The sequence below is a fragment of the Pristiophorus japonicus genome, chromosome 7, assembly GCF_044704955.1.
Source record: "Pristiophorus japonicus isolate sPriJap1 chromosome 7, sPriJap1.hap1, whole genome shotgun sequence".
Classification (NCBI taxonomy): Eukaryota; Metazoa; Chordata; class Chondrichthyes; family Pristiophoridae; genus Pristiophorus; species Pristiophorus japonicus.
Window position 1 is genome coordinate 92,951,927 of NC_091983.1, and position 25,935 is coordinate 92,977,861.

The 25,935-nt window shown below is 51.5% G+C and overlaps 1 long non-coding RNA gene across 2 annotated transcripts in view; it reads right to left on the reverse strand.

Moving 5' to 3' along the window:
• Positions 1-25,935, reverse strand: part of LOC139266810 (uncharacterized) — an 81,097-nt gene that overhangs the window by 18,871 nt on the left and 36,291 nt on the right. Inside the window, exon 4 of one of the 2 annotated variants that reach the window (XR_011593778.1) lies at positions 11,000-11,669. The exons of the other annotated variant lie outside the window; for it this stretch is intronic. This is a non-coding gene — a long non-coding RNA (uncharacterized lncRNA). Of the gene's footprint in view, positions 1-10,999; positions 11,670-25,935 lie in introns of those variants that run through there. 2 annotated transcript variants of the gene reach the window in all.

Here is a 25,935-nt window from a genome sequence, read left to right on the forward strand (position 1 = left end):
GAGGAAGGAGATTATCATTGTAGTCACTATATTTCAGCAGCATTCAAGATCTACCCTCAATCCTAACCTTGAAATTGTTCAAAAACATTATAAAAATTAGACCAAACTCCATGATCAGCACCAGTTGGCCCACCTTGTTGTGTATTGCAAGATTATTTACAAAACCATTTTAAAATCAGTAAAGAATATGAAGGTGAATTTCATACAGATTATACAAAAAGCATTTGATTTAGTTGCTAACATCACAAAAGCATATTTGATTTAAATTTAATACATATGGGGCTGAACTTGGTGGACTCACTGCCCACTGGCACCCACTGCCATCAAATTTTCTGGGCAGTCTCCCTCCAAGCGAGTTTGGTGGCGGCATCCCACTGGCGGGGAGAGAAGATCACTGGGGACCGCCCGCTGACATTGGCTGGCGTGCAACGTGCTTAAGTGTCCTCCCGCCCACCGAGCTGCCAGTTTGGTCCGGGCAGGAGTCTGCTGCAGCAGGGGAAAGGACTGCCATGTGGAGGCAGGTCTAACAATCAACCGTAAATAAGAAGACCTGCAAAATAAGGTTAGTAAACTTCTTTACTTTATTTTTTTCCCAGCGATTCAGGTGGATGGGGTCCCCTGAAGGTTTTCCAGTGTGTTTTTTTATTTTTTGGAAATTTTAATTTTTATCAGTTCCCCCCTCTCTGGGCCCGACTTATTCCTCGGTGGTACTTGCCGAGGATTGCATTTGCTGCCGAGATTGGAAGCTCATGCCTGCTGCTGCCCATATTCGGGGCATAAGTCCTGGAAGTCTTTCCAGGACTTTTTCAAGAAACTTCTGTCCTAAAGTACTATCAAGATCTCAGCGGTCCTTTGGGCAGCACGTGGGCGGAACTTAGTTTCCACCAGGTTCGGAGCCATGGAGGAAACAATTGGGAGGAAAAAATTGTGATCACCACCTGAATGTAACATTGCCGGTTAATTATTTGATGTCTGATCAGTTTTGTTAGTATTGCTGCAAACCTATCCTTCTCTAATAAGAACATAACATAAGAATTCGGAACAGGAGTAGGCCATCTAGCCCCTCGAGCCTGCTCCGCCATTCAACAAGATCATGGCTGATCTGGCCGTGGACTCAGCTCCACTTACTTGTCCTCTCCCCATAACCCTTAATTCACTTATTGGTTAAAAATCTATCTATCTGTGACTTGAATATATTCAATGAGCTAGCCTCAACTGCTTCCTTGGGCAGAGAATTCCACAGATTCACAACCCTCTGGGAGAAGAAATTCCTTCTCAACTCGGTTTTAAATTGGCTCCCCCGTATTTTGAGGCTGTGCCCCCTAGTTCTAGTCTCCCCGATCAGTGGAAACAACCTCTCTGCCTCTATCTTGTCTATCCCTTTCATTATTTTAAATGTTTTTATAAGATCACCCCTCATCCTTCTGAACTCCGAGTAAAGATCCAGTCTACTCAATCTATCATCATAAGGTAACCCCCTCATTTCCGGAATCAACATAGTGAATCGTCTCTGTACCCCCTCCAAAGCTAGTATACCCTTCCTTAAGTAAGGCGACCAAAACTGCACGCAGTACTCCAGGTGCGGCCTCACCAATACCCTATAAAGTTGCAGCAGGAACTCCCTGCTTTTGTACTCCATCCCTCTCGCAATGAAGGCCAACATTCCATTCGCCTTCCTGATTACTTGCTGCACCTGCATACTAACCTTTTGTGTTTCATGCACAAGGGATGGCGGAGGAGCGGGCTGGATGGCGCCAGGCACGCTGGCGCGGCGCCTAATTTCAGCCAACGTCCGCCACGCGGCCGAAGCCATCGAGTCGCTAAAAACAGCTTTGGGCCCTGACTCCGTTAGGTGCATCGAGAAGGCTCAAGCACGTGGGGAGATCCCGTCCGAACTGACCCCCATCCGGACGGAATTCCTCATCGGCGCCAAACCCCGGAACCTCCCTCGGGGGCCGGCGCCTCACAACTTGAGCCGCCTCGGGGAAATCCCCTCCGTGCCTTTCAGTTCCGCGTGGAGGGGTTTCCTGTACGGGCTGCTCCTGCACACTCTCAACTTTGCCATCCTCGCCTGCCGTCCGGACACGCCATGGCGTACCATCCTGTCGTCCGGAGGAGGCGGGGGTCCCCGATGGAGGGCACTCTACGCAGGGGTCCTCCCATTATTCATCGGGGACTTGGCCTGGAGGGTGGTGCACGGAGCAGTGCTGTGCAATACATTTTTAAGCCGGTTCACGGACTCCCAGGCCGCCTGCAATTTCTGCGGTCTGGAGGAGTCCGTGTTCCATGTTTTTATTGAGTGCACAAGGTTGCAGCCCCTGTTCCATTATTTGAAGGGGCTGCTCCTGAAATTCTGGCTGCACTTCAGTCCCACTCTCCTGATCTTTGGGCACCCTGTGCGGAGGGGAGCGGATAGGTCCGAAGGCCTCCTCGTAGGACTGCTCCTGGGCACAGCCAAGGGTGCCATCAGCCGGTCCAGGCAGCGGGCGGTCGAGGGGGTCGTTCAACCTGACTGCCTGCCTCTCTTCCGCTCTTACATCCGGTCCAGGGTGTCCTTGGAGATGGAGCACGCGGTGTCCACCGGTACGCTCACGGCCTTCCGCGAGAGGTGGGCACCGGAGGGACTGGAGTGCATCATCACGCCCGGCAACCAAATTTTAATTTGATTTTACGTTTTAAAGTTTAATTTGTTTTAATTGCCGGTGCTTTTAGTGTCCCCCTCCCCTTTTATAGGGGGCACTGGAAAAAGGAAAATTTGATTTTAGTGCCCAAAAAAAAAAGGAAAAAAAGAGGGCCTTGTAAATGTCTGGTGTGTCATCCAGGGCGGGTGGCACCGATTAATGTTTTTGTCTTGCAGGTAAACTCCAAAAAGAGTTTCATGCACAAGGGCCAATTGAGGAGCAGTGGAGGCGTGTCCTGCACAGTTGGAGCTGTGCTGCTGAGAGAGGAGCAGCTATCAACTTTTGCTCTTGCCTGGAAGGCCTGGAGAGCCCTGAGAACAGCCCAGGAAGAGAAGGAAGGAAGGGGCTTCACCACCAACTTTCACCCAGAGGGAAGCAGAAAACTTTTACCAACTTTAACATTCTACAAAGAGTTGGAGAGAGGGGGAAAGACCAACAACAACATCCAGTGTGGAAGGAGGGAGACTCTACTATTCTACAGGTGGGTGTATTGGTGCAGTCCCCAATAGACTTTGTTGTATCGGTGGGGGGAGGAAAGAAGACCACTGAGGGCCGGAACATCGCGGGGGGTGTGTGTGTGTGGATAGTGTGTGTGGGGGCCTTGCTTATAACTAGGCCCCACACACAATTGAACCCCCCCCCCTCCATTGCCTAGCCTGGGATAGCTGGAGCTACCAGGCTGAAGTTTTCTTTAACCACCTATTTAACATCGTTAGGAGTGTGTGCCTGGTGGCTCTAGCTGCCCCAGGTGAAGACATCTTCTCCCCTCACCCAAAGACCACCCCAAAGACTATTTGTGTTTTGCCATCTGGGGATTGCACCCACCCACAGCTGCGAGGGGAGACCTGCCCTCGCAGTTCCACCCCCCTCTCTCTTTCTCTGTTACTTTCTGTTTCTCCCCTCTCTCTGAAAGCCCTTCCTCCCAAATTGAAAAAAAAATCAATTGAGACAACTGAGCAGAGGGAGCAAGGCCCCTCCCCAATTGCCAACTAGGGGAGAGGTGTGCCTCGTTAAGAGCTCCTCTGCTCAGTCACATTAAACGAGGCCAATTAAGACCATTAAGGCCTGTGACTTTGGGGTGGGTGTAGCCCTTAAAGGGACCCCGTGATGGCGACCCCATCCACGCCGATGGCGGGGCCAGCGAGGACATATGCGCAGGCGGTGTCCACATCCACGGCACCTCCTGCGCCACCCGCTGCCCTGCCACCTTTTACACTCATCACGAAAAAACACGGGGTCAAGAGCTACACTCACCCCACAATGAGCATCGAGGAGTGCGTGCGGGCGATGGCTGGGGTAGTCGGCCCCTCGGCCATTGTCACAGCCTTCAAGATGTCTGGGAAGGCCGTGTTCTTCCTGGGGTCGGAGCGGGCGGTGTCCCTGGCCATCGAAAAGGGGCTCACGGTGGGTGGGACGTTCCTGCCGGTGGACCCTCTCGAGGCCACCGCGCAGAGGGTCATCGTGTCAAACATCCCACCCTTTGTTCCCGCTGAGCTCCTCCTCCCTCACCTACACCAACTGGGGGAGGTAAGGTCGGGGATTAACCCCATACCGCTCGGCCTCAGGGAGAACAGCCTGCGCCACGTGTTCTCCTTCCGCCGCCAGCTCTTTGTCCGGCTGGCGCGGGAGGAGACGACGGAGGGGTCTTTTAATGTGGTGCACGAGGGGACTGCCTACCGCGTCTTCTGGACGTCGGACGGCGTGCGGTGCCATGCCTGTAGGGAGGTGGGGCATGTTCGTAAGAACTGCCCCGCCTCCAAGGCCGCCAAACCACCGAAGGCAGCCAAGGCTGGCGCCGCCGCCACCCCTCCCCCTAGTTGCGTCCGCGTGCCGGGAGCCGTAGGTGCACGGGCATCGTCGGAGGCCTTTGTTTTCAGGGCCTCCGGCGGGGGGGAGGGAGAGCGTCCGACCGGAAAGAAGGCGCAGAACAAGGCGAAACATCTGGAGGCGGGTCCCCTCGGTGCGCCAGAAAGTTTGACCACCGCGCTCGGCCCAACCCAGTCACCGGCGAGCACGGGGTGCCCTGAGCCCGTGCCCGAGCCCTTGAACAACACCACAGAGGGGCCCGGGTGCGGGCAAGAAAAGGAAAAGGGGGGGGCGGAGCAGGAGGCCTCGGCAGACATGGAGGTCTCCCTGCCTCAGCGCACCCCCAGCAACAAAAGGAGACGCCGCTCCGTTGAGGCGGAGAGGGAACAACATCCCTCCGCGGAGGAGTCGGTGCCCGCCGCGTGTCCCGCGTCCCCCACCAGCGCCCCCAAGCAGCGCCGTAGGCAAGAGGAGTCTGTCCCCGGGGAGGGTGAGACAGTCGAGGCTACCCAGCCTCTGCCTCCCGGGGATGGCGTGGAAGATCTGCCTGTCGTGGGGGGCGTGGGGATCGCAGAGGAAAGCATTGCCGCCGGGCCGGGCGTCCCGGGGACTGAGGCGGGCAGGGCCGAAAAGGCCGAACCTGAGCCCGCCCAGCCAATATCCAACTTCCCCCGGGATTTGCTCGACCCGGCAGAAACCGAATTTAAGAATTTTAATGAAACTGTACATGCTGGGCCGGGGGGTGGCAGCGGGGAGGGGGAGGAACACCCACCCTCGTCCCCTACTTTGGAGCTGTGGCACTTGGAGAGCCTGGGGATTTCCTATGGCCGGGTCTCTCCTTGTTCCCCGGTTCCTGGGGCGGAGGGGGAACCCCTTCCGCTGTCGTTTCCCGACCCAGCACCATTTTTAAAAGAGCCCAGTGGGGACTCCTCTGCCGACGATCCTGGGGGTGGGATCGGGGCAGAGCCAGGGCCGGTTGGAGCGGCCGGGTCATTTGCCGTACCTTGTGCGGTCGATGGGCCGGCTGCTGGCGGCCACCTCCCGGAGGAGGACAGGGACTCGGTGGGGGACGCGGGAGAAGAACTAGAGACCACCGCCAGGGAGGCGGTGGATCTGCTCGCAGCCGCCACTGAGACCCTCCTCATTCCTGCAAAGGAACTCCGGGACTTTTTGGCCCAGAGCCGGGGTCGCTGCGACCAAGCCCGACTGGCCCTGGAAAAATGGTCCAAGCCAGAGCTGATCAAGGGGTCCGTCCACGCCGCCGCTAAAACCTTGGCCGCGGGCGGGCCCTTGACAAAGGCGCAACACCTTGAGCTGCGCGAGCTTGAGGGACTCCTCGCTGGGCTGCGGAGGGAGTGGAGTTCAACAAAAGACTCCGCTCCCTCCCCCACAATAGGTTAAGGTAGAGGTTGCACTATGCTTTTGCCATGAAGATAACCATAGCCAGCCTCAACATCAACGGCGGCAGAGGGGCACGCCGTAGATTTGACAATTTTTCGCTCCTACGGGAGGGGAAATATGCGGTGTGCTTCCTGCAAGAAACCCACACCGTTCCGGGAGACGAAGCCACGTGGCTCCTGGAATGGCAAGAAGAGGTCCGCATGAGCCACCTCACCGCCATTTCTAGTGGGGTGGCCAGCTTGCTGGGCCCGCATTTTCAGCCGGAGATCTTGGGGGTCGAGGAGCCCGTGCCAGGCCGCTTGCTGCACGTAACGGTTCGCCTGGGGGACGTGCCGCTCCATCTCGTGAACGTGTACGCCCCTCAGCCCGGCCCGCAGCAAACGCGCTTCTTTGAAGAGGTGTCCGCTCTTCTTGGCTCCGTCGACGTCGGCGAATGCATTGTCCTCAGGGGGGATTTTAACTGCACCCTCGAGGCGAGGGACCGCTCCGGTGCCCCGCAGTGCATGACGGCGATGGAGAAGTTGAGGGACCTGGTCGGGTCCTTCGACTTGGTGGACGTCTGGCGAAATCTCCTTTACTTGGGTGAGGCCTGGAGTTGGATGGTCTAGAGTCGACCGCCTTTACGTGTCTCGGGCGTACGTTTCCTGCGTCCCGGCGGCCTCCATGCGGCCGGTGCCGTGTTTGGACCACCACCTGGTGTGGGCGGAGCTCGCTTCGCTCCGCGCGAGGACGGGGTCCGCGTACTGGCACTTTAACAACCGGCTGCTGGAGGACGAGCGGTTCCAGGACTCGTTCCGTCGATTCTGGTCCGACTGGAGAAGGAAGCAGGGGGGCTTCCCCTCCTTGAGGCTATGGTGGGACGTGGGCAAGGCTCACGTCCGCGTCTTCTGTCAAGAGTACGCGAGGGGGTCGACCAAGAGGCGGGCGGCCAGGGTCGGGCGCCTAGAAAAAGAGGTGCTCGACCTGGAATCCCGTCTCGGTCAAGTCGTCCAGGACCCGGCCCTGCGGACGGTGTACGAAGCGAAGAAGGCCGCGCTGAAGGACCTGCAGCTCGTCGGGTCCCGAGGCGCGTTTGTGAGGTCGCGGATCCGGTTCCTGCGGGATCTGGACCGCGGCTCCCCCTTCTTCTACTCGCTGGAAAAAAGGCAGAGTGTCCGTAAGCAGCTCTTGACGCTGCTGGCCGACGACGGCTCTCTCGTCTCGGATCCGGAGGGCGTCAACAACAGGGCCCGTGAATATTACGGGGCTCTGTTCTCTCCGGATCCGTCCAGCGAGGAAGCGCGTAGAGTTTTGTGGGAGGACCTGCCGAAGGTCAGCCCGGAGGGCGCCGAACATTTGGAAGCTCCGCTAAGCCTGGCGGAGCTGACCGGTGCCCTCGACCGGCTCTCGAGGGGAAAATCCCCGGGGCTGGACGGGCTGACCATGGAGTTCCACAGGGCGTTCTGGGACGTCCTGGGGAGCGACTACGCGCGGGTCCTGGGGGAAAGTCTGGCGACCGGGGAGATGCCCCTCTCTTGGCGCAGGGCAGTCATCGTCCTGCTGCCTAAGAAGGGCGATCTCCGCCTCCTTAAGAACTGGCACCCGGTCTCCCTCCTCAGCACGGACTACAAAATCTTCGCCAGGGCGATGTCTGCTCGCCTTGGTGCCGTGCTGGACCACATGATCCACCCCGACCAGTCCTACACGGTCCCGGGCCGGACAATCCACGATAACATCCATCTGGTACGGGACCTCATCCATTGTTCCCAGGAGGCTGTTCTGTCGGTCGCCTTCCTATCCCTCGACCAAGAGAAGGCGTTCGACAGGATGGATCACGACTATCTGCTCGGAACTCTGCGCGCTTTCGGGTTCGGGACGCATTTCGTCGCCCGGATCCGACTTTTGTACGCCGCCGCGGAGTGTCTGATTAAGGTTAACGGGTCCTTGACGGCGCCCCTTCGCTTTAAGAGAGGGGTGCGCCAGGGATGCCCCATGTCCGGCCAGTTATACGCCGTTTGCGTGGAGCCTTTCCTGCGCCTCTTGCGGACGAGGTTGACGGGACTGGCTCTGCAAGGGCCGGGCGTGGAGGTCGTCCTCTCGGCTTACGCCGATGACGTGTTCCTCGCGGTAGAGGATCCCGCTGACCTGCGGAGGATGCGTGAGTGCCAGGTGATTTACTCGGCCACGTCCTCCACCAGGATCAACTGGGAGAAATGTTCCGGACTCCTTTTGGGTCAGTGGCGGGTGGACTCCCTGCCGGAGGAGCTCAGGCCTTTTGCCTGGAGCACGACCCATCTCCTCTATCTGAGAGTCTACCTTAGCCCCGACGAGGGAGCCTGGCCGGCGAACTGGCAGGAGCTGGAGGCCAAGGTCGCCGCTCGCCTAGGGCGCTGGACAGGACTGCTCCGAGTGCTGTCCTACAGGGGTCGAGCGCTAGTCATAAACCAGCTGGTGGCCGCAATGTTGTGGTATCGGCTGGTCACTTTGACCCCTCCCCCTGCGTTTGTCGCCAAGATACAGAAGAAGCTGGTGGACTTCTTCTGGAACAACAGGAAGCACTGGGTCTCTGCCGCGGTCTTGAGTCTCCTGCTTGAGGAGGGCGGTCAGTCGTTGGTGTGCGTCAGCGCCCAGCTCGCGACTTTCCGTCTTCAGACCCTGCAGAGATACCTTTACGTCGAGCCCCCTCCTAGGTGGTGCGCTCTGGCGACGTATTTTTTCCGCCAGCAGCGCGACCTCAACTACGACACGCAGCTCCTGTTTGTGAACTTGGGGGGTGTAAGGACCGCCCTCCGGGAGCTGCCTGTCTTTTACAGGGACCTCATCAGGGTCTGGAACAAAGTCTCCACCAAGCGCAGCTCTCCGCCGGCTGGAGTGGCGGCTGCTCGGGAATCCGTACCTCCACGACCGAGGTTTTATGTGGCGGTCGGAAGAGAGGGCTGTGGCTGGTGAGGTGACCAGGGTCAGGGACCTGCTCGATGGCGGAGGAGCGGGCTGGATGGCGCCAGGCACGCTGGCGCGGCGCCTAAATTCAGCCGACGTCCACCACGCGGCCGAAGCCATCGAGTCGCTAAAAACAGCTTTGGGCCCTGACTCCGTTAGGTGCATCGAGGAGGCTCAAGCACGTGGGGAGATCCCGTCCGAACTGACCCCCGTCCGGACGGAATTCCTCATCGGCGCCAAACCCCGGAACCTCCCTCGGGGGCCGGCGCCTCACAACTTGAGCCGCCTCGGGGAAATCCCTTCCGTGCCTTTCAGTTCCGCGCGGAGGGGTTTCCTGTACGGGCTGCTCCTGCACACTCTCAACTTTGCCATCCTCACCTGCCGTCCGGACACGCCATGGCATACCATCCTGCCGTCCGGAGGAGGCGGGGGTCCCCAATGGAGGGCACTCTACGCAGGGGTCCTCCCACTATTCATCGGGGACTTGGCCTGGAGGGTGGTGCACGGAGCAGTGCCGTGCAATAAATTTTTAAGCCGGTTCACGGACTCCCAGGCCGCCTGCAATTTCTGCGGTCTGGAGGAGTCCGTGTTCCATGTTTTTATTGAGTGCACAAGGTTGCAGCCCCTGTTTCATTATTTGAAGGCCTGTTCCATTATTTGAAGGGGCTGCTCCTGAAATTCTGGCTGCACTTCAGTCCCACTCTCCTGATCTTTGGGCACCCTGTGCGGAGGGGAGCGGGTAGGTCCGAAGGCCTCCTCGTAGGACTGCTCCTGGGCACGGCCAAGGGAGCCATCAGCCGGTCCAGGCAGCGGGCTGTCAAGGGGGTCGTTCAACCTGACTGCCTGCCTCTCTTCCGCTCTTACATCCGGTCCAGGGTGTCCTTGGAGATGGAGCACGCGGTGTCCACCGGTACGCTCGCGGCCTTCCGCGAGAGGTGGGCACCGGAGGGACTGTAGTGCATCATCACGCCCGGCAACCAAATTTTAATTTGATTTTACGTTTTAAAGTTTAATTTGTTTTAATTGCCGGTGCTTTTAGTGTCCCCCTCCCCTTTTATAGGGGGTACTGGAAAAAGGAAAATTTGATTTTAGTGCCCAAAAATAAAACCCAAAAAAAGGAAAAAAAGAGGGCCATGTAAATGTCTGGTGTGGCACCGATTAATGTTTTTGTCTTGCAGGTAAACTCCAAAAAGAGTTTCATGCACAAGGAAGTGAATAAGAAGTGAAGGTACCATTTAATGGAATACTCAACCTCGGCTGGTTGTGGTCTGTGTTGTTAGGTTTATTTCTGCAGAAACATCGATGTGTTTTAGTCCAGACTGACTACAACAACAACAAGTATTTATATAGTGCTCTTAACATAGCGAAGCATCTCGCGGTGCTTCACAAGAGTGTTGAGAGCACAAGAGTATTCAAATCACCTGTAAAATACAGTAATTTCCAACAATGCAAATTGCACCCAGCTGGAGGTTTCATATTGCATCAAATACTCCCTTCTAGATTCCGTTGTAATTTTTCCACTGAATATAAAATAACACTAGGATGTGATATGATGTAAAATGTTCCCACCACTAATTTTCTTCTAATGAATCATACTGGGGCCATTCCATCGGCAATAACAGACATCTGGGAGGTCATCTAAGAGCTCGTACTTCACACTTAGGTTGAGACAAAGAACACTGATGGGCTATTTCACCATGAAATAGCCCTTCAATCGATGGAAGTCGAGATAACTGATTTCAATTCTCTACTCAACCATCATCCATATAGCTCAATAAAAGCAAAATACAGCAGTTGCTGGAAATCTGAAATAAAAACAGAAAATGCTGGAAATACTCAGCAGGGCAGGCAGCATCTCTGGAGAGAGAAACAAAATTAACATTGCAGGTTGATGACTTTTCATCAGAACTGGAGGTTGCTAGAGATGAACAGTTTTTAAACAAATACAGACCAAGGATTGAACCTGCACGTACATGGTCAGTGCTGCACCGGGTTCCTTCATCTGTTGAGCTATCCATTGCAGGGGATGGTGCGTGGGGTCAGTTTGCCTTCCTGACCTAGAGCGGTTGCGAGTCGTTCCCACTCCCTGGTTCTCGAGCTTGGATTTATTAATCAGGGTGTGATAAAGTGCAGCAATCGTTTTGTACAAAGAAGGTATGGATTTTATTCAAGAAGAGTGAATACACCTTTTATTAAAAAACTGAGAAAACTTATCACTTTAAATGAGAGAAAACTTATCACTCTAATGGGGAATCCTTCAGTAAAACACAAGAGAATACACAGCAGTACAATACCTCCCACCTCCCAATTCCCCTATCTAACTAAGTTAGGCTCTGGGGCTTCAGGGACTATGCTCTCCAATCCTTTCTTGACAGTCGGTAATGGGTCGCGGTTTCGGGGTTCGTTGGATTTTGTCCATTCGACTAGCCATACCCCGAACGTAGGAGAGTAATTCTTGCTGCGTGTTCCTCAGTTGGGTGGTATCCGTTGATGTGGTAGGGCGCGTATTGGATCTATGGGATAAGTACCCACTTTATTCCTTCAGCAGTAGGTTTTAAAGTTCTTTTAGGTAACGTTTTACCCGTTGGTAGCTCAGGGATAGCTTGTAGAGTGGAAACAGCTTGCGAATCTTTGGGTTTTCGTCGAGTTGACTTCGGTTTTGAAATCGTTGGTCGTGGTGGCTCAATATTACAAATTTGGTTGCTGCTAATATCTTGGTGGTTGTTTCGTGAGCCTCTTGTTGCCACAGCGTGCTTGGTATCCTGGTCGCTTGCAACACTGTCTTGGTTGATGTTCTGAAGAACCAGGTTAACGAAGCTGGTATGCTGATCTTGATGTCTGCCAGGTCTGAAGCATACGAAGCTGGTGTAGAAGCAAAGTGCAGTCCTGACTGTAAAAACAGGCCTCAATTATACTTTGAGAGGCTTCCTTATCTGTGCCCCAAATCAAGCCCCGTTCTTTGTTTAAGTTTTGCAGCCCAGCTAACTGAAACTTGATTAAGTGCTTTTAATCTGGTGTTGATAGACTTTTCTGACCCGACGAGCTCTTATCAATTGCTGGAATTATCTGTGGGTTTCGAGTCGCAATTGTTAAAGTTAGTTTCTGGTGTCAAGCTGTCTGCCTGGGTCCCAGCTTTCTATGCAGGCCGGAAAGGTGCTTAGCATTATGCCTGCGTTGGATGGGTTTTTGCGCTCGAGTTGAAACTGTACTTCCTTGGATCGATTGTTGAAATATAAATGTCTTCTAGGGGCAGGTTTCGAGGGTAAACAGTTCCCCAGACAATTTGATTAGCTTAAATGTCCCCAGACAGCTTGATTAGCTCCAATATCCAAACTGGCCTTTTAGAGGTTGAACCCATCCCTTTTCTTGCAGCCCTAACGTTCACCTTAAAAATCCCAAACTTGGTTAAAACTCGTAAATTTCTTCAATAAGCATTTTAGGATCTCAAACTTTCTGCTTAATAGTCCCAAATCTAATTTCCTTTTCAATGAGTCCAAACACTGGGGATTTCCCATGAATTTTGGAATCTTGCACCGTGGAGCCATTCTATTTGGATAGACCATCAGCTAGAATTGTTGTGACAAAAAGGTGTATAATTTCACATTAAGTGTGATGTTATAGTGGTGACATAGCACTACCCAGTGGTATTGGCAAACAAGTGTATCTAGCAATCTTGTTGTTAATTAGCAAACCTGTTGTGCGAGGCCCCTTGGGGAAGAGTGACCATAAAATGGTAGAATTCTTTATTAAGATGGAGAGCAACAAAGTTAATTCAGAAACTAGGGTCCTGAACTTAAGGAAAGGTAACTTTGACAGTATGAGGTACGAATTGGCTAGATTAGACTGGCAAATGATACTTAAAGGGTTGACGGTGGATAGGCAATGGCAAACCTTTAAAGATCACATGGATGAACTTCAACAATTGTACATCCCTGTCTGGAGTAAAAAGTAAAATGGGGTAGGTGGCTCAACCGTGGCTAACAAGGGAAATTAAGGATAGTGTTAAATCCAAGGAAGAGGCATACAAATTAGTCAGAAAAAGCAGCAAACCGGAGGACTGAGAGAAATTTAGAATTCAGCAGAGGAGGACAAAGGGTTTAATTAGGAGGGGGAAAATAGAGTACGAGAGGAAGCTTGCCGGGAACATAAAAACTGACTGCAAAAGCTTCTATAGATATGTGAAGAGAAGAAGATTAGTGAAGACAAACGTAGGTCCCTTGCAGTCAGATTCAGGTGAATTTATAATGGGGAACAAAGAAATGGCAGACCAATTGAACAAGTACTTCAGTTCTGTCTTCACAAAGGAAGACACAAATAACCTTCCGGATGTACTAGAGGACAGAGGGTCTTGTGAGAAAGAGGAACTGAAGGATATCCTTATTAGGCAGGAAATTGTGTAAGGGAACTTGATGGGATTGAAGGCTGATAAATCCCCAGGGCCTGATAGTCTACATTCCAGAGTACTTAAGGAAGTAACCCTAGAAATAGTGGATGCATTGGTGATAATTTTCCAACAGTCTATCGACTCTGGATCAGTTCCTATGGACTGGAGGGTAGCGAATGTAACAGCACTTTTTAAAAAAGGAGGGAGAGAGAAAACGGGTAATTAAAGGCCGGTTAGCCTGATATCAGTAGTGGGGAAAATGTTGGAATCAATCATTAAGGATGAAATAGCAGTGCATTTGAAAAGCAGTGATAGGATTGGTCTAAGTCAGCATGGATTTATGAAAGGGAAATCATGCTTGACAAATCTTTTTTTTTTGAGGATGTAACTAGTTGAGTGGACAAGGGAGAACCAGTGGATGTGGTGTATTTGGACTTTCAAAAGGCTTTTGACAAAGTCCAACACAAGAGATTGATGTGCAAAATCAAAGCACATGGTATTGGGGGTAATACGTGGATAGAGAACTGGTTGGCAGACAGGAAGCAGAGGTGCAGCGAGACCTGGGTGTCATGGTTCATGCACCTCCCCTTTTCCTAATCTGCCGTCATTCAGATAATATTCTGCCTTCGTGTTTTTGCCCTCAAAGTGGATAACCTCACATTTATCCACATTATACTGCATCTGCCATGTATTTGCCCACTCGCCAAACCTGTCCAAGTCACCCTGCAGCCTCTTAGCTTCCTCCTCGCAGTTCACACTGCCAGCCAGTTTAGTGTCATCTGCAAACTTGGAGATATTACACTCAATTCCATCATCTAAATCATTAATATATATTGTAAAGCACTGAGCCCTGCGGGACTCCCAGAGTACTTAAGGAGGTGGCCTTGCAAATAGCAGATGCATTGAGAGTCATTTTCCAACATTCCATAGACTCTGGATCAGTTCCTATGGAGTGGAGGGTAGCCAGTATAACCCCACTTTTTAAAAAAGGAAGGAGAGAGAAAACAGGGAATTATAGACTGGTCAGCCTGACATCGGTAGTGGGTAAAATGATGGAATCAATTATTAAGGATGTCATAGCAGCACATTTGGAAAGAGGTGACATGTTAGGTCCAAGTCAGCATTGATTTGTGAAAGGGAAATCATGCTTGACAAATCTTCTGGAATTTTTTGAGGATGTTTCCAGTAGGTGTGTTAAAAAGACAAGCCTGAAGACTCTGTCTTAATGCAAGGAGTATCCGTAATAAGGTGGATGAATTAACTGTGCAAATAGATGTTAACAGATATGATGTGATTGGGATTACAGAAACGTGGCTCCAGGATGATCAGGGCTGGGAACCTAGCCTCCAAGGGCATTCAACATTCAGGAAGGATAGAATAAAAGGAAAAGGAGGTGGGGTAGCATTGCTGCTTAAAGAGGAGATTAATCCAATAGTTAGGAAGGACATTAGCTTGGATGATGTGCAATCTATATGGGTAGAGCTGCAGAACACCAAAGGGCAAAAGACGTTAGTGGGAGTTGTGTACAGACCTCCAAACAGTAGTAGTGATGTTGGGGAGGGCATCAAACAGGAAATTAGGGGGGGCATGCAATAAAGGTGCAGCAGTTATCATGGGTGACTTTAATATGCATATAGATTGGGCTAACCAAACTGGAAGCAATACGGTGGAGGAGGATTTCCTGGAGTGCATAGGGGATGGTTTTCGAGACCAATATGTCGAGGAACCAACTAGTGGGGAGGTCATCTTAGACTGGGTGTTGTGTAATGAGAGAGGATTAATTAGCAATCTCGTTGTGCGAAGCCCTTTGGGGAAGAGTGACCATAATATGGTGGAATTCTACATTAGGATAGAGAATGAAACAGTTAATTCAGAGACCATGGTCCAGAACTTAAAGAAGGGTAACTTTGAAGATATGAGGCGTGACTTGGCGATGATAGATTGGCGAATGATACTTAAGGGGTTGACAGTGAATGGGCAATGGCAGACATTTAGAGACCGCATGGATGAACTACAACAATTGTACATCCCTGTCTGGCGTAAAAATAAAAAAGGGAAGGTGGCTCAACCGTGGCTATCAAGGGAAATCAGGGATAGTATTAAAGCCAAGGAATACAAATTGGCCAGAAATAGCAGCGAACCCAGGGACTGGGAGAAATTCAGAACTCAGCAGAGGAGGACAAAGGGTTTGATTAGGGCAGGGAAAATAGAGTACGAGAGGAATCTTGCAGGGAACATAAAGACGGACTGCAAAAGCTTCTATAGAGATGTAAAGAGAAAAAGGTTAGCAAAGACAAACGTAGGTCCCCTGCAGTCAGAATCAGGGGAAGTCATAACTGGGAACAAAGAAATGGCAGACTAATTGAACAAGTACTTTGGTTCGGTATTCACTAAGGAGGACACAAACAACCTTCCGGATATAAAAGGGGTCAGAGGGTCAAGTAAGAAGAAGGAACTGAGGGAAATCCTTATTAGTCGGGAAATTGTGTTGGGGAAATTGATGGGATTGAAGGCCGATAAATCCCCAGGGCCTGATGGTCTGCATCCCAGAGTACTTAAAGAGGTGGCCTTGGAAATAGCAGATGCATTGACAGTCATTTTCCAACATTCCATAGACTCTGGATCAGTTGCGATGGAGTGGAGGGTAGCCAATAAAACCCCACTTTTTAAAAAAGGAGGGCGAGAGAAAACAGAGAATTATAGACCGGTCAGCCTGACATCGGTAGTGGGTAAAATGATGGAATCAATTATTAAGGATGTCATAGCAGCGCATTTGGAAAGAGGTGACATGATAGGTCCAAGTCAGCATGGATTTGTGAAAGGGAAATCATGCTTGACAAATCTTCTGGAATTTTTTGAGGATGTTTCCAGTAGAGTGGACAAGGGAGAACCAGTTGATGTGGTGTATTTAGACTTTCAGAAGGCTTTCGACAAGGTCCCACACAAGAGATTAATGTGCAAAGTTAAAGCACATGGGATTGGGGGTAGTGTGCTGACGTGGATTGAGAACTGGTTGGCAGACAGGAAGTAAAGAGTAGGAGTAAATGGGTACTTTTCAGAATGGCAGGCAGTGACTAGTGGGGTATCGCAAGGTTCTGTGCTGGGGCCCCAGCTGTTTACATTGTACATTAATGATTTAGACGAGGGATTAAATGTAGTATCTCCAAATTTGTGGATGACACTACGTTGGGTGGCAGTGTGAGCTGCGAGGAGGATGCTATGAGGCTGCAGAGTGACTTGGATAGGTTAGGTGAGTGGGCAAATGCATGGCAGATGAAGTATAATGTGGATAAATGTGAGGTTATCCACTTTGGTGGTAAAAACAGAGAGACAGACTATTATCTGAATGGTGACAGATTAGGAAAAGGGGAGGTGCAACGAGACCTGGGTGTCATGGTACATCAGTCATTGAAGGTTGGCATGCAGCTACAGCAGGCGGTTAAGAAAGCAAATGGCATGTTGGCCTTCATAGCGAGGGGATTTGAGTACAGGGGCAGGGAGGTGTTGCTACAGTTGTACAGGGCCTTGGTGAGGCCACACCTGGAGTATTGTGTACAGTTTTGGTCTCCTAACTTGAGGAAGGACATTCTTGATATTGAGGGAGTGCAGCGAAGGTTCACCAGACTGATTCCAGGGATGGCTGGACTGACATATGCGGAGAGACTGGATCAACTGGGCCTTTATACACAGGAGTTTAGAAGGATGAGAGGGCATCTCATAGAAACATATAAGATTCTGACGGGACTGGACAGGTTAGATGTGGGAAGAATGTTCCAGATGTTGCGGAAGTCCAGAACCAGGGGACATAGTCTTAGGATAAGGGGCAGGCCATTTAGGACTGAGATGAGGAGAAACTTCTTCACTCAGAGAGTTGTTAACTTGTGGAATTCCCTGCCGCAGAGAGTTATTGATGCCAGTTGATTGGATATATTCAAGAGGGAGTTAGATATGGCTCTTACGGCTAAGGGGATCAAGGGGTATGGAGAAAAAGCAAGAAAGGGGTGCTGAGGTGAATGATCGGCCATGATCTTATTGAATGGTGGTGCAGGTTCGAAGGGCCGAATGGCCTACTCCTGCACCTATTTTGTATGTATCTATGTATTATGTACTGGGCTACCACGCCTCACTGTCCTCTGCCAAAACCACTCACTACTCTAGGTTCATTCTGGAGAGCAAAGATGTCTCCTTCTCTGAACCACCTCCTTAAACAACTCTTCCTTGCCCCTCCATCCTCACCTGCAACAACAAGCAGAGAGGTAATGGAAGAGGATCGTGTTATATATGTGGACTTATATTTACTCTGTACAGCCACCAGAGGGCTCGTTGCCTGGAGTCCCAAGGGTTCCCATAATCCCTTGGGAGCACAGGTATTTAAGGAGGCTTCACAGATTGGAGAGGCACTCTGGAGATCTGCAATAAAAGACTAAGTTCACAGTTTATTTTGAGCTCAGTGTTCAGTCTGACTCTTTCTCCATACACAATAACTGGCGACGAGATACAGATAGTATCCAAAGATGCAGAGAACAGTGGGCATCCTGGAGAAATCTTCGGAGGGAGATGATTTGGAAACTTTTGTGGAACAACTTGACCAATACTTCGTGGCCAACGAGCTAGATGGGGACGAGAGCACTGCCAAACGAAGGGCGATCCTCCTCACCATCTGTGGGGCACCAATATATAGCCTCATGAAGACTCTGCTCACTCCAGCGAAACCTACGGCGAAATCATACGATGATTTCTGCACACTGGTCTGAGTGCATTTGAACCCGAAGGAAAGCATTCTGATGGCGAGGTACCGGTTCTACACCTACAAAAGGTCTGAAGGCCAGGAAGTGGCGAGTTATGTTGCCGAGCTAAGATGCCTTGCAGGACATTGCGACATTTGGAGCACATGCTCAGAGACCTTTTCGTACTTGGCATTGGCCACGAAAACATACTTCGCAAACTTTTGACTGTAGAGATCCCAACCTTGAGTAAGGCCATAGCGATAGCCCCAGTGCCACCAGTGACAATACAAAGCAAATCTCTCAGCATACAAGTGCTGCTACAAGTACTGTGAACAAAGTGATGTCGTTTTCCAATCGTAACGTACAGGGCAGATCACACATACGTGCAGTTGCACATCCGCAGATGACTCAGAGTCCACCATCAAGGGTGATGAGTGCAATGCCATTAACACCTTGTTGGTGGTGCGGGGGTGATCATCGTTTCCATTCATGCCAATTCAAAGGATACGTTTGCAAGGGTTGTGGAACAATGGGACACCTCCAATGAGTGTGCAGGCGAGCTGCTAAGTATGTTAAACCTGCAAACCACCATGTTGCAGAGGACAGATCCACGGAAGATCACGACGAACCAGAACCTCAGATAGAGGAGGCAGAGGTACATGGGGTGCACACATTCACCACGAATTATCCCCCGATAATGCTGAATATTGAACTAACTGGACTCCCAGTTTCAATGGAGTTGGACACGGGTGCGACCTAGTCCATCATGGGCAAAAATACTTTCAAAAGGTTGTGGTGCAACAAGGCCTCAAGGCCAGTTTTAACTCCAGTTCGTACGAAACTAAGAACTTATACAAAAGAACTGATTTCTGTAATCGGCAGTGCTACCGTAAAGGTCTCCTATGATGGAGCGCTATACAAGCTACCACTCTGGTGGTACTGGTCGATCGTCCCACGCTGCTCGGCAGGAGTTAGCTGGGAAAGATATGCTGGAACTGGGACGACGTCCGAGCGCTATCGCCCGCTGACGATACTTTGTGTGCCCAGGTCTTAAACAACTTTCCTTCACTGTTCGAACCAGGCATCGGGAAATTCCAAGGAGCAAAAGTGCAGATCCACCTAATTCCGGGGGCGTGACCCATCCATCACAAGGCGAGAGCAGTACCGTACATGATGAGAGAAAGGGTAGAGATCGAGCTAGACCAGTTGCAAAGAGAGGGCATCATTTCACCGATCGAGTTCAGCAAGTGGGCCAGTCCTATTGTCCCAGTCCTCAAGGGAGACGGCACCGTCAGAATCTGTGATTATTACAAAGTAACTATCAATCGTTTCTCCCTGCAGAACCAATACCCACTACCAAAGGCCGACGGCCTCTTTGCAACGCTAGCGGGAGGAAAGACATTCACGAAGCTGGATCTGACTTCAGCCTACATGACGCAGGAACTGGAGGAATCATCGAAGGCTCTCACCTGCATCAACATGCACAAGGGCCTTTTTGTTTATAACAGATGCCCGTTTGGAATTCCGTCAGCGGTGGCGATATTCCAGAGAAACATGGAAAGTTTACTGAAGTTGGTACCGCACACTGTGGTCTTCCAGGACGACATCTTGGTTACAGGTCGGAACACAGTCGAGTACCTGCAGAACCTGGAGGAGGTTCTTAGTCGACTCAACCGCGTGGGGCTCAGGTTAAAATGCTCGAATTGCATTTTCTTGGTGCCTGAAGTGGAGTTCCTGGGAAGGAGGATTGCGGCGGACGGCATCAGGCCCACCAATGTGAAGACGGAGGCAGTTGAGAACGCACCGAGGCCACACAACATGATGGAGCTACGGTCGAATCTGGGACTCTTGAACTACTTTGGTAACTTCTTACCGGGTCTCAGCACACTGCTAGAACCACTACATGTCTTATTACGAAAAGCGGGTGAATGGGTTCGGGGCAAAAGCCAAGAAAATGCCTTTGTAAAAGCGAGAAAATTGTTGTGCTCAAACAAATTTCTTGTGTTGTACAATCCATGTAAACGTTTGGTACAAGCATGTGATGCGTCGTCATATGGCGTCGGGTGTGTATTACAACAAGCTAATGATTTCAGGAAACTGCAACTGGTTGCTTATGCATCCAAGAGTCTGTCTAAGGTTGAGAGAGCCTACAGCATGATTGAAAAAGAAGCGTTAGCGTGTTTCTATGGGGTAAAGAAAATGCATCAATACCTGTTTGAACTAAAATTTGAATTGGAAACTGACCATAAGCCACTTATATCCCTGTTTTCCGACAGTAAAGGGATAAATACCAACGCATTGGCCCGCATCCAGAGATGGGCGCTCACAGGCCAGGCATAGAAAACTGCGCCAATGCTCAGTAGGCTGCCATTGCCCACCACGGGGGTGGAAATGGCACAGCCCGCAGATCTAGCCATGGTTATGGAAGCATTTGAGAGTGAGCAATCACCCATCACTGCCCGACAGATCAAAACCTGGACAAGCTAGGATCCCTTATTATCTCTGATCAAAAGCTATTTGCTTTACGGGAGCTGGTCCAGTGTCCCAGTGGAAATGCAGGAAGAGATAAAGCCATTCCAGCAGCGCAAAGATGAAATGTCTATACAGGCAGACTGCCTTCTGTGGGGCAATCGAGTCGTGGTCCCCAAGAAGGGCAGAGACACCTTCATCAATGATCTCCACAGTACCCACCCAGGCATCGTAATGATGAAAGCGATAGCCAGATCCCACGTGTGGTGGCCCAGTATCGATGCAGACTTAGAGTCCTGCGTTCACAGATGTAATACATGCTCGCAGTTAAGCAATGTACCCAGTGAGGCACCGCTAAGTTTATGGCCTTGGCCCTCCAAACCGTGGTCTAGGGTACACGTCAACTATGCAGGCCCGTTCTTGGGCAAAATGTTCCTTGTGGTTATAGACCCGTACTCCAAGTGGATTGAATGTGAGATAATGTCAGCTAGCACGTCCGCTGCCACTATTGAAAGCCTGCGGGCCATGTTTGTCACACACAGCTTACCCGATGTCCTGGTGAGCGATAATGGGCCATGTTTTACCAGTGCTGAGTTCAAAGAATTCATGACACGTAACGGGATCAAACATGTCACATCTGCCCCATTTAAACCAGTGTCCAATGGTCAGGCAGAGAGAGCAGTGCAAGCCATCAAGCAAGGCTTGAAGAGGGTAACTGAAGGCTCACTGCAGACTCGCCTATCCCGAGTCCTGCTTAGCTACCACACGAGACCCCACTCACTCACTGGGATCCCACCTGCTGAACTGCTCATAAAAAGAGCACTGAAGACAAGGCTCTCGTTAGTTCACCCTGATCTACATGAACAGGAAGAGAGCAGGCGGCTTCAACAAAGTGCATACCATAATAGCGCAAATGTGTCACGCGAGATTGAAATCAATGATCCTGTATTTGTATTAAATTATGGACAAGGTCCCAAGTGGCTTCCCGGCACTGTCATGGCCAAAGAGGGGAGCAGGATGTTTTGGGTCAAACTTACAAATGGACTCATTCACCGGAAACACTTGGACCAAATCAAACTCAGATTCACGGACAATCCTGAGCAACCCACCTTGGACCCTACCTTTTTTGATCCCCCAACATACACACCAGTGGCAACCGGCACCACGGTTGACCACGAAGCAGAACCCATCATCCACAGCAGCCCTGCAGGACCCAACACACCAGGTAGGCCAGCTGGACTGCAGCCCAGCGAGGGCCCAACAAATGATTCAACAACACTAGCTTTCACACCGAGACAATCAATCAGGGCAAGAAGGGCCCCAGATCGACTCACATTATAAATAGTTACACTACTGACTTTGGGGGGGAATGTTGTTATATATGTGGACTTGTATTTACTCAGTACAGTCACCAGAGGGCTCATCCCCTGGAGTCTCAAAGGATCCCATAATCCCTTGGGAGCACAGCTATTTAAGGAGGCTTCACAGGTTGGAGTGGCACCCTGGAGACCTGCAATAAAGACTATGGTCACACTTTACTTTGAGCTCACAGTGTTCAGTCTGACTTTTTCTCCATACACAACAGATGCTATGGTCACCTGTGTCAATGGCGCAGAGAGATCAGAGGATGAGAAGGATGATGCACTATGGTCAAAGTCACACAGGACGTTATTTTTAAATTTGGTTGATGCCATTTTGGTGCTGAGGCAGAGTTGGAAACCTAATTGGGGATATTCAAATGTAGAGTTGCGGAAAAGATTGACAAGGTTTTGAGGTGTGACATCGCATTTAAAAATGTTGGAGAGGAAAGGAAAGTCTAAACTGTTAAGTTTTCAAGTAGACAGCAGTTCCCGGTTGTTTTTTTTTTGAGCGGGGGGGGGGGGAGGGGGGAATAATGACAGTTTTGAAAGAGAGGGGAATAGTACCCGAGGGGAGGGAACCATGTACAATGTCAGCTAGCATGGGGACTAGGAAGGGAAGTTGGGTAGCTAGCAGTTTAGTGGTAATGGGGTCAAGAGAGCAGGAATGGAGCTCCAGGATAAGGTGAGCTCGGAGAGGGCATGAGGGGAAATAGGAGCGAAGCTAGATGAAGATGCAACTTCAGGGCTAGGGCAGGGGGGGAACAGTGCAGGGGGTTTGGCTTGGTGGATAAGGGGGAGGCAGATGCTGAAGAGGCAGCTGAATGGGTGGTCTCAATCTTAGTCAGATAGAAGTCAATGGGCTCCTCACGCTTTTTGTTGGAGGTGAAAGTGTAGCGGGCAGGAGAGAGGAGTTTAAAGAGACACTTGGTAAATGGAGAAAAGAAGCCAAAGTTATCATGGATGATCCTGGAGTCGTAGGAAGTTTTTGATGAAAGAAGAACAAGGCCTGAAGGTGCTAGATGTGGTCCAACCAGAACTGCCAATGGATGTCTAAAACAGTTGTACACCAGATCTGCTCTAGTCTGCACCCCTTCGACTTGAGGGAGCAAAGTTGGGGCTATACTCAGAGGGAATGACCAGGCGGGCAAAGAATATGAGCTGAATCTTAACTCCAAAAACAGGTGGGTTGGGTTCATGTCAGAAGTTAAAATGCAAAAAATCTGAAATAGGAAGCCAACTCACCTCAAACCTGCGCCCTTCCCGTTTTAATGGAGGTGTGACAAGGGGCAAGTGACCAATCCTGTGGTCATTTAAATATTATAATGAGGCTGCCTGTCTATATTTTTACACTCATTCTACTTTTAACTCATTTTGGCCAGGTTTCCCAGGCCTCAGAAAACCCGGCAGCTGAAAGGAGGTGTGAATCCATGAGGTGAATGGCTTTACAGCACTGCTTGTGGGCAGTAGGAGCAGGAGTGTTTTCTCCCGGCCCAAAAAGCTACTCAATAAACCTCTCCGCCACCCTAACGTGATCTGTCTGCTTCCCCACTCACGGCCACCATCGTACTCCCCCCCAACCACCATCGTATCCCCCCACCCCTCAACCACCATCGTATCCCCCCATCATATCCCCCATCTCCGACCACCATCATACCCCCCCACCCCCGACCACCATCGTATCCCCCCACCCACGACCACCATTGTATCCCCCCACCCCCGACCACCATCGTATCCCCCCACCCCCGACCACCATCGTATCCCCCCCCCACCCCCGACCACCATTGTATCCCCGCATCCCTGACCATCATCGTATCCCCCCCCACCCCGACCACCATCGTATCCCCCCACCCCCGGCCACCATTGTATCCCCGCACCCCTGACCATCATCGTATCCCCCCACCCCGACCACTATCGTATCCCCCCACCCCCGACCACCATCGTATCCCCCCACCCCCGACCACCATTGTATCCCCCCACCCCCGACCACCATCGTATCCCCCCCACCCCCGACCACCATCGTACCCCCCCAACTACCATCATACCCCCCAACCACCAATGTACCCCCTCAACTACCATCGTACCCCCCACCCCTGACCATCATACCCCCCACCCCCGACCACCATCGTACCCCCCCACCCCCGACCACCATTGTACCCCCACCCCGACCACCATCGTACCCTCCACCTCCGACCACCATTGTATCCCCATCCCGACCACCATCGTACCCCCACCTGACCACCATTGCAACCCCCCACCCCGACCACCATCGTACTCCCCCACCCCCGACCACCATCATACCCTCCCCACCCCCGACCACCATCGGACCCCCACCCCCCCTGACCACCATCGGACCCCCTCCACCCCTGACCACCATTGGACCCCCACCCCCGACCACCATCGTACCCCCCACCCCCGACCACCATTGTACCCCCCATCCCCGACCACCATTGTACCCCCCGCCCTGACCACCATTGTACCCCCCACCCTGACCACCATCATACCCCCCACCCCCGACCACCATCGTATCCCCCCACCCCCGACCACCATCGTAACCCCCACCTCCGACCACCATCGTACCCCCCACCCCGACCACCATCAGAACCCCAAACCCGACCACCATTAGACCCCCCCCCCCACCACCGACCACCATTGGACCACCCCCCACCCCAGACAACCATCGGACCCCCACTCCCCAACCAGCATCGGAACTCCCAGCGGGCCCCGACCAGCATCGGAACCCCAGGGGGGGCCCCCACTAGCATCTGCTTCCCCCCTGACCATCATCTGCCTCCCCGGACCATCATCTGCTCCCCCCCAACCACCATCTGCTCCTCCCCCACCTCTCCCAACCACCATCGGACCCCCATGACCAACATGATCGTAGACCTCCGCAATCGGGACCTCCCACAGTTGGGACCCCCAACCTCATGATCTCTCTCACTCCCCCACTACACCTACATGCTCTCATACGGTGCAGCCGGGTGTCTCCACCACAACAGCCCCTGCGCACAGAAATTGCTTCCGGGCTAAAATCCAGGCCTGTGAATTTTACTGGGGACAAGGGCATCAAAGGTGCAGATGAGGGAGTGGTTGAGCAGATTGACAGCTGCAGAAGTATTGTGCCAGATGGAGGGTGAAAAGCATGGCAGTGGGTAGTATCAAAATGCAGTTGTAAGTGAGTTGGGTGTGCGGGGCGGGGGGCGGAAGAGAGCATTTTCCAGATATAGATGCAGAATGAAGTGGGATTGGAAAGAGGTGGATGGATGTGGTGGTGAGGAATACAAGGAAGTGGTGAGTGATGGTCTTGGCTATGATCGCGATGATGCGAGTGGAGAGACCATATATGATGACGAGGTCAAGGCAATGGCTGTGAATATTGGTAGGAGAGTTTATATGGAGGGAGAGGTTAAGGGATGACAGGAGGGCAGTGCAATCAGAAGACAGAACATACGATCATAAGAATTAGAAGGAGTAGGCCATTCGGCCTCTCGAGCCTGCTCCGCCATTCAAGGAGATCTTGGCTGATCTTCTACCTCAACTCCATTTTCCTGCACTGTCCCCATAATCCCTTGATTCCCTTAATATCGAAAAATCTACCGATCTCTGCCTTGAATATACTCACTGAGCCTCCATAGCCCTCTAGGGTAGAAAATTTCAAAGATTCACCACCCTCTGAGTGAAGAAGTTTCTCCTCATCTCAGTCCTAAATGGCCGACCCCTTATTCTGGGACTGTGACCCCCTGGTTCTGGACTCCTCAGCCAGAGGAAACATACTCCCTGCATCTACCCCGTCAAGCCCTGTAAGCTCTATAGGCCTAGTCCACTCAATCTCTCCTCATAGGACAAACCCCCCATCCCAGGAATCAGTCTGGTGAACCTTTATTGCATTCCCTCTATGGCAAGTATATCCTTCCTTGAGTAAGGAGACCAAAACTGTACACAATACTCCAGGTGCGGCCTCACCAGGGCCCCATATAATTGCAGTAAGATGTCTTTATTCTTGGACTCAAATCCTCTTGTAATAAAGGCCAACATACTTTTTGCTTTCTTAATTGCTTGCAGTACTTGCATGTTAACTTTCAGTGATTCATGTACAAGGACATCCAGGTACCTCAACACCAACATTTCCCAATCTCTCACCATTAAAAAATACTCTGCTTTTCTATTTTTCTACCAACATGGATTAC